The sequence below is a fragment of the Lycorma delicatula genome, chromosome 4, assembly GCF_047948215.1.
Source record: "Lycorma delicatula isolate Av1 chromosome 4, ASM4794821v1, whole genome shotgun sequence".
In the NCBI taxonomy this organism is placed as follows: domain Eukaryota; kingdom Metazoa; phylum Arthropoda; class Insecta; order Hemiptera; family Fulgoridae; genus Lycorma; species Lycorma delicatula.
In genome coordinates, this window is record NC_134458.1 from 100,138,460 (window position 1) to 100,150,816 (window position 12,357).

At 30.8% G+C, this 12,357-nt stretch overlaps 1 protein-coding gene and 1 pseudogene across 1 annotated transcript in view; both read right to left on the reverse strand.

Annotated features, from left to right (window-relative positions):
- sdk (sidekick cell adhesion molecule) overlaps nucleotides 1-12,357 on the reverse strand; it is a 297,836-nt gene that overhangs the window by 237,102 nt on the left and 48,377 nt on the right. The window lies entirely within an intron of this gene.
- LOC142324305 (U4 spliceosomal RNA) lies at nucleotides 4,198-4,364 on the reverse strand (annotated as a pseudogene).

The window sequence follows — 12,357 nt, forward strand, 5'->3', positions numbered from 1 at the left end:
TTTATTATACGTAATATTATACAAGGGATATCTCTAAAATAAAGACTGCTGGGAAATTTCTCACCTTAAGGTTGGCGACCTGTATCATTCATGGTCACGCTAGTAATGTACACACTGCATTGTTGTCTGTAAGTGGTCGCGTTGTAGTATCTTTGATTACGTGTGAGTTATTACGTTATAAAATGAATAGGAAAATCGATATTACCGCCGTCTGTGAAACACGTGGAATCATACGTTTTCTAAACCATCAAAATTTTAAGCCGGCTGAAATTTATAAGCGGCTTGTTTCTGTGTACCGTAATAATGTAATGCATGAAAGAAACGTCCGCAAATGGTGTGAAAGGTTTAAAAATAACAGAATTAATGTGCATGATGAAGAACGTTAAGGGAGGCCCTCGATATTCACGGAGGACTTGTTGAAACGCGTCGATGATATCGATGATGAAATCATAAAAGATCGTCGCTCAACAATTTCCGACCTGGCCGTTCTTTTTCTTGATGTTTCAAGAGCTGTTATTGGTTGCATTGTTCATGACCATTTGGGCTTCAGAAAGGTTTGTGCAAGTTCGGTGCCGCACGTCTTAACGGAACGTCACAAAAAAGTCCGAGTGGGATCTGCTTTGGAATTTTTGATGCGCTACACAAAAAAAGGTGATGAGTATTGAATAATTAAATTGTTACCGGCGACGAAACGTGGATTTCGTATTACACGCCAGAGAGAAAACGGCAGTCAAGTGAATAAGGTCATCCTCAATCACCAACCAGACCAACAAAGGTCGAGCCACAGCCATTTGGACGCAAACTGATGGCCAAAGTCTTTTGGGATCGGTTTGGCACAATGCTGATCGACTTCATGCCCCGTGGAACGACTATAAATGCAGAAGCCTACTGCGAAACTCTAAGTAAGTTACTGCGCGCCATTCAAAATCGGCGACGTGAGCGGCTGACTGACGGTGTCGTCCTGCTGTACGATAGTGCACGTCCATACGTTGCGAGTCCGACACATGATTTACTGAGAACATTTGGATGGGAAACTTTTGATCACCAACCATATACTCCGGAGTTAGTCCTTCTGATTACTATTTGTTTGAGAAATTGAAAGAATTTTTGAGTGGTAAGCAATTCGCGTGTGAAGATGAACTTAAAAATACTGTTAATCAGTGGCTAAATGGACTGGCGGCAGAAGAATAGGACGATATTGAAGCTGGTGTATCGCTACGATAAATGTCTTAATTCATGTGATGATTATGTAGAGAAGTAGTATAAGGTATGTAGTTTAAGAGAAATAAAAAATTATATAAAGTTTTCAGAAACGTTTTTACAATGAAACGGTTTTTACTTTAGTGATAGCCTCTTGTACATACTTATACTTTTATTATACTAATTGCTTACATATCCGACGTTGCTCGAGGTCATAATTTCTGCATAGGTCCATTTATTTCTTTTGTATAAAAATTGTCATTAACTTTCTTAACAAACATAAATCTCCTTCGCAATACATTTTGTTGAATTTAACCTTTCAAATCTAGCCTGTTTACAGTTAGATTTTGGGCAAATCTATCAGATTTTTTGAATTCTCTTTTTGGCTATGTTCTAGAAACTTAGGAAGTTCTACGATTTCCAAAATGTATTAGTGTTCAAAAATATTTTAGTATATACCCAAATGTTTTAGAATTTTAAACTTTTATAAGGTTCTCATCCACAGTATTTTTGCTCAGTTAGTAAGTAATAACTGTCCAAAGTTTGGCTGACATCGGTCCTGGGGTTTAAGAGGAAATGTGGAATATACATACACACAGTGATTTTTATTTATATTACGACATTCCAAACAACGTTAAGGTGGAAACGTTTTATAAACTTAATTAAAAATTAAATTAAAATATTTCGGACAATTTTAACCAACCTATTAAATCTATCCGTATTCTATCTTTATAAATAAAAGACAATCTTCGTTTTGTGTTTGCCTTAATAACTAAAAACTGCTTAACCGAAGAATGAAAGAAAATTAATTGTTTTTGGTAATATTGTCCATTTCATTGTTTTCTTAAGTTACAAAAATGTAAAACAAAAAACGTAAATAATAATATTAATATTTATGTACAAGATAAAACCTTTATAATTTTAAAAAATAACAATGCGTCATAAACGATAAACTATTGGTCGACACATAATAACTGTCTGAAGAAGTCGATATCTCTCGATTTATAAAATTACATTTGTAAATATGATGTATGTTATTTCAAACATATAATACACAGAAAATGAACAACAAAAAATGGAGCTAATAACATGTAAATACTCCCGGAAAAAATAATAATAAACTGCGAAATTTTCAACGAAATCGGTTAAGTAGTCTTTGAGTTATTAGGGGATACCCAAAACGAAGATTGTCTTTTATGTACATAGATTATATTGGTGTTTTATTGTACTATTTTACAATATTATACATACCTACTTGCTTAAATTTTACATCTAAATAAAAGAAATAATAATAATTATAATTTTTAAATTTCTATTTAAAATGTTTTTTCTATATTTTCATGAAAAAATGCTATAAAAAATTCACTACTTTACAAAACTTCACTCACAACACATGAACAATTAAATTGACGTTATGATCATCACTACTGCCATCCGAAAATAAAAAGGTTTTATTATTTGATTCTTCCTCCCGCAGAATATCATCTTCAGTTCAATTCAACGCATTGCTAACGAAATATTTTTTTAATCCTCGTCTAATGTTATGTGTTATTCGAGTTCCACGACTTAATAATCCACTCACATAATAAACTCACGTAAAGTTTTTTTATTCTTCCAGTAGGAGTTAGCTAATGTTACCTCGCATCCAACAATTATAGTTTTTTTAGCATTATCTTTACAAGGCTTATTCAGAACTACATCTAATAAATCTGTGTTTAGATTTTTACTTCAAATTCTATATTTTCGGTAAAATGGCTTCTGAACGCATCTAATATTAACATGAATCGCTTACTTCTAAGAATCTGAGCCAGACCGTTTTAAGGCAGTTTTTTTACCAAAGACTCATACATCCAACGTTTTTCATTAATTAGATGCTTTTATTAATAATCACTGAAGGTTATTATAAATAGGTATAAAGTTACTATAAATATAAACTGTAATACGTTCCTCACCACGAATATACGAGAAGAAACGAAAGTGAACCACAAAAGAACTTAAAGCTCCGTCAAATCCAAATGTAAGTCGGCCAGTTATATAGGTCGACCCCCATTATATGGTGAAAAATATAGGAAAAAACTTCGACCTAATTCGGACAAATACGGTAATTTTGGACAAAATTAAAAAAAGAGGTAGGTTTCGTTACTTTCAATTTTTGTATAGCGGTAAAAAAATTGAGTTTTAAATCGATATGAAAGTATTTATTAACTTATATAAAATTTAAAAGTTTTAAGACAATCGGATTTAATGAAGGGGGAATATTCAGCATTATTTTTAAACAGTTTTTGCCTAATATCTCGAAAACCTGTTGACCAAAAAGTTTAAATTTTTCACAGATATTCAGTTTATTTAAGCTGATTTATATGTACCAGCTTCGGCCTGATTTTTGACCCAATGAGACAAGGAAGGAAGCAGGAAGCATCACTACCATTTTTTTTTCTTTTTTATAGCAAACTATATATTTGTTTAGTCTTATTGAATAATACTGCACCAAATCGAGTCCAGTTATTTAAATAAATAATTACTCGATAAAATTTTAATTTTGAAAAAACAAGGGGCTGAATAAAAATAGTACTTAAAATACCAGTTCTTTTTAATCTAATTTTCAACATTGAAAATCCAACAGTAGACGACATAAGAACTGTTTGAAGAAAAAAATGGGACCCGACTTCAAAAGTTTAAATTTTTAATAATTTTGATAATTTATGAGGTTATAATTAAAAATTTTATTTGAAGTAGTTGTCGAGCAAGGAAATCAAATGGACGCGAGACTTTTTAATGCAATTTTTTTTAGTAATTATACTTTAAATAGAGTATAATTAATTTAATGACAAAACATTATCTTCTGTTCAAGGGGTCAATTAGGACAACATTTTTTTACGAAGAATTTTGATTATATTTTTGAAGGAAAAATGCCATTTGATCAAGGGGTGAAATCACACCCAAATTTTTTAATTCAACATTCTGATTTTATCGCAATCGTACTCTAAATGTTCCATAATTAAATCATTAATAGTTAAAAAATTATGGTGTAAGAAAATAGAAAAACTGGAGGGTACAACACCGAAAGTTATGTAACATTTTGCTAGGTTTTTTTTGTTTTCAACTAGCAATAATCGCACCTCAGATGAACTTCATTGGTTGCGATATCGCTACTGCGTAAATTTACTCTATAAAACGACTGATCCTATTGAATTATAACCCTCACAAAAAACCTTCCTTTTTTTTTAAAAAAAAGGGGGTTATATTTCAATTGGATCAGTTGTTTTATAGAGGAACATATAAATGAACTGTAAACAAAATTATAAATACTTTATTTCTGTGTAATAGAATTGTAAAAGAACGTAATTAAGATGAAAAAAATGTAATGTACAGTATTTAAATTTTATGATAATTTATAAATTACTGGTGATTTTTTTTTTCATCAGTTCGATTATATCAAATTTTATTAGATTAAGGCAATCTTGAAAAAAGTAAATTTATAATGGTTTAAGATTATTAACATGCTTTATTTTCTAATAATGGTAATAGATTTATTTTAGTAATAATATGTTCTAAATTGAAACATTAAAAAAACGATAAAATAGTATAAAACAATCATTATGCCATCCCATAACATTATCGTTATGGACATTTAAATCATGTCATTAAAACCTAGGCTTATCGTTTTAATTAAATAAAATTTTATATTATTGATAGTTTATGATTAAACGATATATAATACTAACTGCATTACATACAATCCCTTGGGTTATCAGTTGTCCATTACGAGGAAACTGACAAAGGGTTGCATTAACTTTTCCAACATTGCTTTTGACTGATTTCAATAGTCGTAGTTTTTAAATCTTAACGACTTTAATATTATGCAATTTTTAGAGTACAAATGCGAAAAATATAAAAATTTTGGGTTCGTTCCAGTTGATCCCACTCGAATAAATGACGTTTTATCAACAAAATTATCCTTTATTTAGAGTGTAATTGCTAAAAATTAAAACAATTTAGCAAACAAAAATTTCAGTCCCATTTGACTCCCTTGCTCGATATTAGCACCTCATATTAGTACATTACGCATCGATCCTACAACGATAGCCATTAATGCACGAGTGCGAAGTAAGTTACGACACGAGCCTGGGCGAATGTTGTAAACTTCGCGCTCGTGCATTAATGTCCGTTATAGAGAGTTGCATACCGTATTTTTTCTTTGGCTGAGAAAATATTGGGATTATTGATTTAAATCAATGATATAATACACATTGTTACCGAATTTTTTTTTTAATTTTTCAAAAATACATTAGACAGTACATTTCTGTGGAAATAGATTATTAGTCGTGAATATTTTATTTATTTATTTTTTAATATCGATCGCTTTTAAAGACATTTCTTCCTCAGAATCCGACATAATTAACAAAACGATAACCGGTGTAGTATAGAAATGCCTTTACCTATCAGTGCACTTTGAAAAAATTAACCTGAGCTTATTAACTATTAAATCGGATTAAAAAAAAAAAAACAGTTGATAGATTAAAAAATACCCACTTCTGTTCGGTCTGTGGTTGACAAGAGTAGGCTTTTGACTGGTTAAACACCTGTATCATAATGAGAATCTGTCTCATAATGACTCTCATTATAATAAAGGTTCCATCCGCGTAATTCAAACGTTATACAATCGTAGAAAAAATATTTTTAATAACAGCCACATCTTATGTGGACACATTTCGGATCCCGTGAAATTTTCTTTTTTAAACAGGTTCTCATGTAATATACATTATTACTGTCGTTTACATTTGAATTTTCTGTCATGAAAAGTAAGCTTTAAAAAAAGTAATATATTAGGCTCATTCAACCCCCTTGTTTTCTGGGGCTTAAAAATCTATTTATTAGAGCAATTATGTACATCTACAGGGTGTCCCATATAAAACGCAACCCATCAATCACTCATCCATGAAATTTCAAAAGTCAAGCTTACTCCCTTACTCGTTACTTAAATGGACTTGTCCAACATCTGAATATCTCGGCGACGCAGTAGAACACTACCGATAGTAACAACAATGCAACGTATTGCTAGAGACAAGATGGTGTTTTCGCTAGATGAACGTGTTTTCATTGTCAAATCGTACTTCAGTACGAAATCAGTGGTTGCAGTGCAAGATTTGTTTCGCCATAAGTACCCAGATAAACCAGCTCCTAAAAAACATCAGTATTAAGGTTAGTTGAAAAATTTAGAGAGACCGGTTCTGTTAATAACAAGGAACACTAAAAATCTGCGTCACTGAAATCAAAGACCGATTACTCGCCTCGCCAAATAAATCGATCAGACGTTTGTCTGCTGAAATTAATTTATCTTAATCAACTGTTCATCGGGCGACCGAACAATTACAATTACAACCTTATCGCATTCAAACGGTTCATCGACTTCTTTAGCCCGACAAAGAAAAACGGCTACAATATTGTCAACGGTTCCGTCGATTCGATCTGAGTGATGGAATTAACGTTGATTCGTTATTTTTCACAGATGAAGCACGGTTTCATTTGGATGGCTACGTAAAGAGCCAAAACAGTAGAATTTGGAGCGCTGAAAATCCCCACGTTTATCACGAAAAACAATTACACCCGCAGAAGTTGGGCGTGTGGTGCGCGATATCGCGGAAGAAAATAATCGGTCCTATTTTTTTCGAGTACACCATTAATGCAGAACGATATTAGGATATTTTATTTCGGTTCATCGCACTCTTGGAAGAGGAAGACAGACACTGCTGGCTACAACATGACGGTGCGACATCGCACTACGCAGGTTCAATTTCTGATTTCGTCGAGGAATTCTTTGGTAATCTTGTTATCGGTCGAGGCTTGTGGCCACCAAGACCTCCAGATTTGACTGCGGCGGATTTTTTTCTACGGGGTTACCTCAAAGAAAAAGCCTACAGCAACAAACCACGAACACTTGAACGTCAATTTTGAACAAACTGTATTAAATATCCGGCCACAAACTTTGAAAAAAGTTGCAAGAAACGCTGTAAAAAGAATTGAAGCTTGTATTTAAGAAGATGGCGGCCACTTCCAACATTTACTGTAAATGTAAGTTAATGGATGGTAATAATAAAAATTACATTTACATTTGCACATGCCTTTTTATTATTTCAATACCTATTTCAATACCAATATAAGGTTGGGTTGCGTTTTATATGGGACACTCTGTATTAGTCGGCCAGAATTGGGGGTAAAAAAAAAGAAAAAAAATGGGGAACAGCGTGATGCCCCCTGTCCAATGGAGTCGTAAATCATGCCGACGTAAGGTACATAAGTATTATATAATATCTATTATGCCATATATTACGATAATATATATATATATATATATATATCAGATATAGCGAAATATATGTGTAAAACTCCAAAAATCTTTTTGTAGACAGATTTTCGTGAGGTAAAAACTGTTTTTAGAAATAATGTTGAATATCCTCATCACTAAATCCGATCGATTTAAAACTGGAAAAGTTAATAAATACTTTCATCGTACTAAGGCTTATTTTTCTACGACTGCTATACAAATATTCAAATTACGACAATTACCTTTTTTTTTTTTTTTAATTTTGTCTAAAATTTAATGTCATCAGTGCCCCATATATAGAAAGCTTTTGAGCCTTTTTAATGAAATTATGTTGAGTCGGTCAGGAAATTATCAATCAAAATACAAGCAGACACATGTTCGTACGTACGAAAATATATATCGCTTCTTCGGGAAATTTTATACATTTTTTATATTTTTATTTTTTTGGATAAGGAAGTCTTTAAACTCCCTTAAAGCCAAGTCTTTAAACCAGACGTCTGCAAAAACTCCAATAACCAAAACATTGACTTGTGCAGTAGGACATTTATGCTGCAGTAGGAGGAAGTAAAAAACCAAAATTCATTTTCGTAATTACTTGTTTTCAAAAATATTTTACTACAATCTAACCCTAAGCGTAAAAAGTACTAAAAAGAATTCTTTTCCAACATAGAGAACCGTTCAAGGATTCCAATTTCTTTGTCTGTATTGTTGTTTGATTGACAAACAATATTAATATTAACAATATTATACTTAACGATTTTATTTATCATAAAAAAAAGAATTCGTGAACTCATTAATTCTTAATGCTAATGTAAAAAATAAATTTATGCATAATATTATTATAATACATATGCGGTACGAGTAATTTATTTAATTTTCCCTTATTATTTAAATACAATCAAAATAAATCAACATCATCATTATCATTTTATTTTTATTTTAATGTTGAATCGTGCGAATGGAAAGTGGCCGTTTGAAGAAGTAAATGACTGTAACGTAACAAAGTAATGTGTCTTAATTATTATTCTTTCTGCCGACAGAGCATGAAAATAAAAACATTTATAAGTTACCGCAATTCTCATTATGCAATATAGATATATCCTTTTAGTTAATTGTTTTATTACTCACTTCTTTTTGTAAACTGTTTAATTGAATAGTGAATTTTTTTTCATTATCGAATTTAACGTTATACTCAGTCTACGTTTGTTTTTCTTAAATTCTATTTTATTTTATTTTAAAATACAGTACAACAACATTTGTTATGAAATAATAATTTCATAACACTATACAAAATGTCTGATGAGGAAAGAGGAAAAAAAACATTAATCAAAATAAACATTAAAGAAAAAGAAAATAAACTAACTACCTTTACTAGAACAACCTTTCTTTTTTCCTGTTTAGCCTCCGGGAATTACCGTCGGGTATTACTTCAGAGGATGATATATATGAGTGTAGTCTTGTACAGTCTCAGGTCGACCATTCCTGAGATGTGTGGTTAATTGAAACCCAACCAACAAAGAACACCGGTATCCACGATCTAGAATTCAAATCCGTATAAAAGTAACTAACTGCCTTTTCTAGGACTTGAACGCTGGAACTCTCGACTTCCAAATCAGCTGATTTGGGAAGACGCGTTCACCAGTAGGCCAACCCGGTAGGTTTTACTAGAACAACCTTGCAGTGAACAATCCTAACTCCACACGAGGTAACCCCTACCTCGTGTGGAGTTAGGATTGTTCCACCAAAACCCCTTTGGTGGAACAGATTACGTTATAAACTAAATAAAGTTTTGCTTTTTTTTTTAATATTCTATTTTTGTTTTATTTTACTTTATAAATATAGCTAATTGCGTTGCAAGTTTTGAGTTTTTTCTTATTTAATGTTTATATTTTGTTTTTAATTATTACGTTTTTTTTACTTTTAGTAATTCCTGTATATTAACAAAGATTTTTTGACAATCGAAATGTGCGTCTATCTTTGTATACTTATTCTTTTTTATAAACGGTTCTTAAACGTTGTTTTACTCGTTTTTTCAGATAATCATTTATCATAACTAGTATGAAAATGTGTAAATAATTTTTTACAAACATTAATATTTTTCTGTTACCCAGAGTGTCTAAAGATAAAACGGAAAGACTTTTAGGACGTGTGTTCTGCAAGTAAAAATAAAGAAAAATGTTTTTATAATTATGGATCCGGAGGTATTTCGATTGTAATTGGCGAAAACGTTTTTCCTGTTTTTTGCTTCAAGAGTAAAATGAACCCAACCTGAAATTCTTAAAATGTATATAAAGGGGGTAATTTTTATAGTTTTATATGGTTTTTGCTCAGAAAAATTGTATAAAGTAGGTCCCACAACTCTCTCTTAATAAATTTTGAAAAAAATTATTGTTGCAAAACAGAATTTATTTTTGGTCTAATAACTGGGTTAAATTCAAAAAAAAAAAAAAAAATATATAGAGAAATTAATTTTGAGAAAATCTATATAAGTGATGTCAACTAAAAATGAAGAAGAGTTTAAAAAATTTACATTTTATAAAAAAAAAAACCATCGATAAGTGGCAGAAAAATACTGTTCGCGGCCCCGTATAATTAGAAAACAAAGCATTTCATGTTTATAAGACTTTTTCTTTTATGTTCAGTTTTACAACATATCTTGAAATTATTTCTTTGTTCTTTCGTGTTATACCCTACCTAACATCAAGAGCATTGTTACAGCCGCTCCATCAAAGATTATTCTTGTGCGACAGGGGGACTTCTCCCTACCGCTCAAGAGCGATAGCAAACCTTTTAATATTAGAATTTATAAATTAAATAGCTATAATACATCTTTGCTACATAACAACTTCAAGCTATTTATTAAATTAAATATTTTTTAATACTTATAATTATTATTATTTCAAACATTAAGAACTATAAAAATAAGTATAAAATTCAAAATTTTTAAAAACCAATACTTTAAAAAAAAAAGACGTAAAAAATTAAAACGAATAGTACAATTAAATACTTTAAAAGTTTATGACAGTTTGGCTCAAAACTTGTGCTTTTATCACAATTTTTTTATTTATTTTTTGTTATCAATCATTTAATCGCTCTTTGGTTTGATATAATTCCTGTGATCTTAATTTGTGTACACCTTCTCTTGTTTTCAAATTTTCTCTCTCTTTATATTCATCATCTTCTCTTAATGTTTTTATTCTTTCTTTGGTTTTAACATTTTCGTCCTCTTTATATTTATAATTTTCTCTAAATTTTTTTATTCTTCCCTTGTTCTTAACATTTTCTTTCTCTTCATATTCATCTTCTTATGGCTTTTTTTGAGATATATTTCTTCATGTTATCTCTCTTTTTCATTTTTGATTATTCATCAAATATTCTAATAATAAAAACTGAATATTTTTCACCGTAAGGTCGAAATTAACATTTGTAACCAGTATACAGGAGATCACTAAACGGAATAGTTTAATTATTTTTTAACTTTTATTTATACGACACACCAGAAATCTGAAACTTTTGTTAATCAGCAAGTCACAAAGATACGAATAGTACTGATCTAGTAATACGAGTAATAAAGGGATTTTTATTCTATCCTAATATTTAATGTAAGATTGTTGGATTAATAATTGTATAAATATTTTACGTTAATAAAAACTAATATTTCAGCAATTGTATTAGCTGTCCACTTTATTAAAGAATTGGAGTATCGTATCTTACTTTCAAATAAGATAAGTTTAAATGAACTGCAGCATAAAATGTGAATATATAATTAATTAGGCGTAAAGAAAGTCATGTGGTGGTATCCATATCAGATTTTTTCGTTTCGCTACAGTCGGGGGCTAAAAATACAATAGAAGTTACAGCCGCAACAGACGTTTTGAAAAACTACATCTTAAGAAAATAAATTACGCGGGCAAATGCTTTTTAAAATTAAAAAACTAACACAACCTTTTTTTTCCTTCTGTTTAGCCTCTGGAACCACCGTAAGGTATTACCTCAAAGGCTGAATGAGGATGATATGTATGAATGAGAATGAAATGTAGTCTTGTACAGTCTCAGGACGACCATTTCGGAGAAGTGTGGTTAATTGAAATCCAACCACCAAAGAACACCGGCGTCCACGATCTAGTATTCAAATCCACATAAAACTAACTACCTTTACTAGAACAACCTTTTCTTTATCCTGTTTAGCCTCCGGGAATTTCCGTCAGGTATTACTTCAGAGGATGAATGAGGATGATATGTATGAGTGTAGTCTTGTACGGTCTCAGTTCGACCATTCCTGAGATGTGTGGTTAATTGAAACTCAACCACCAAAGAAAACCGGTATCCACGATCTAGTATTCAAATCCGTATAAAAAAAAAACTGACTTTACTAGGACTTGATCGCTGGAACTCCCGACTTCCAAATCAGCTGATTTGGTAAGACGCGTTCACCACTAGGCCAACCCGGTGGGCAATTGCTGTAATGGTTAGCATTCTGATTTCGGGTTTGACTACCGTCGATTGTATTTCTTTCATTTTTTTTTCACTTAACGTTTCATTCACCTCATCTTACTCGTTACAAAGCATGTCGTATAAAAAAATAGATTATTCGAATAAAATATAAACCATAAGTTCACGGTTTAACACAATAACACGCTAAAAATAAATTCAATAAATTAAAATTTATATTTATTTAATAGACACTAAATTTCAAATCTGTTTTTATTTTTTATAATAACTTAAAATAAATAAGTAAGCAAAACTACAGTTAGATGCTTTGAATAATATTATTATAAAAATACGCCTCTTTAACTGTTACTTTGAATTTAAATGATTATTAATAACAAGTC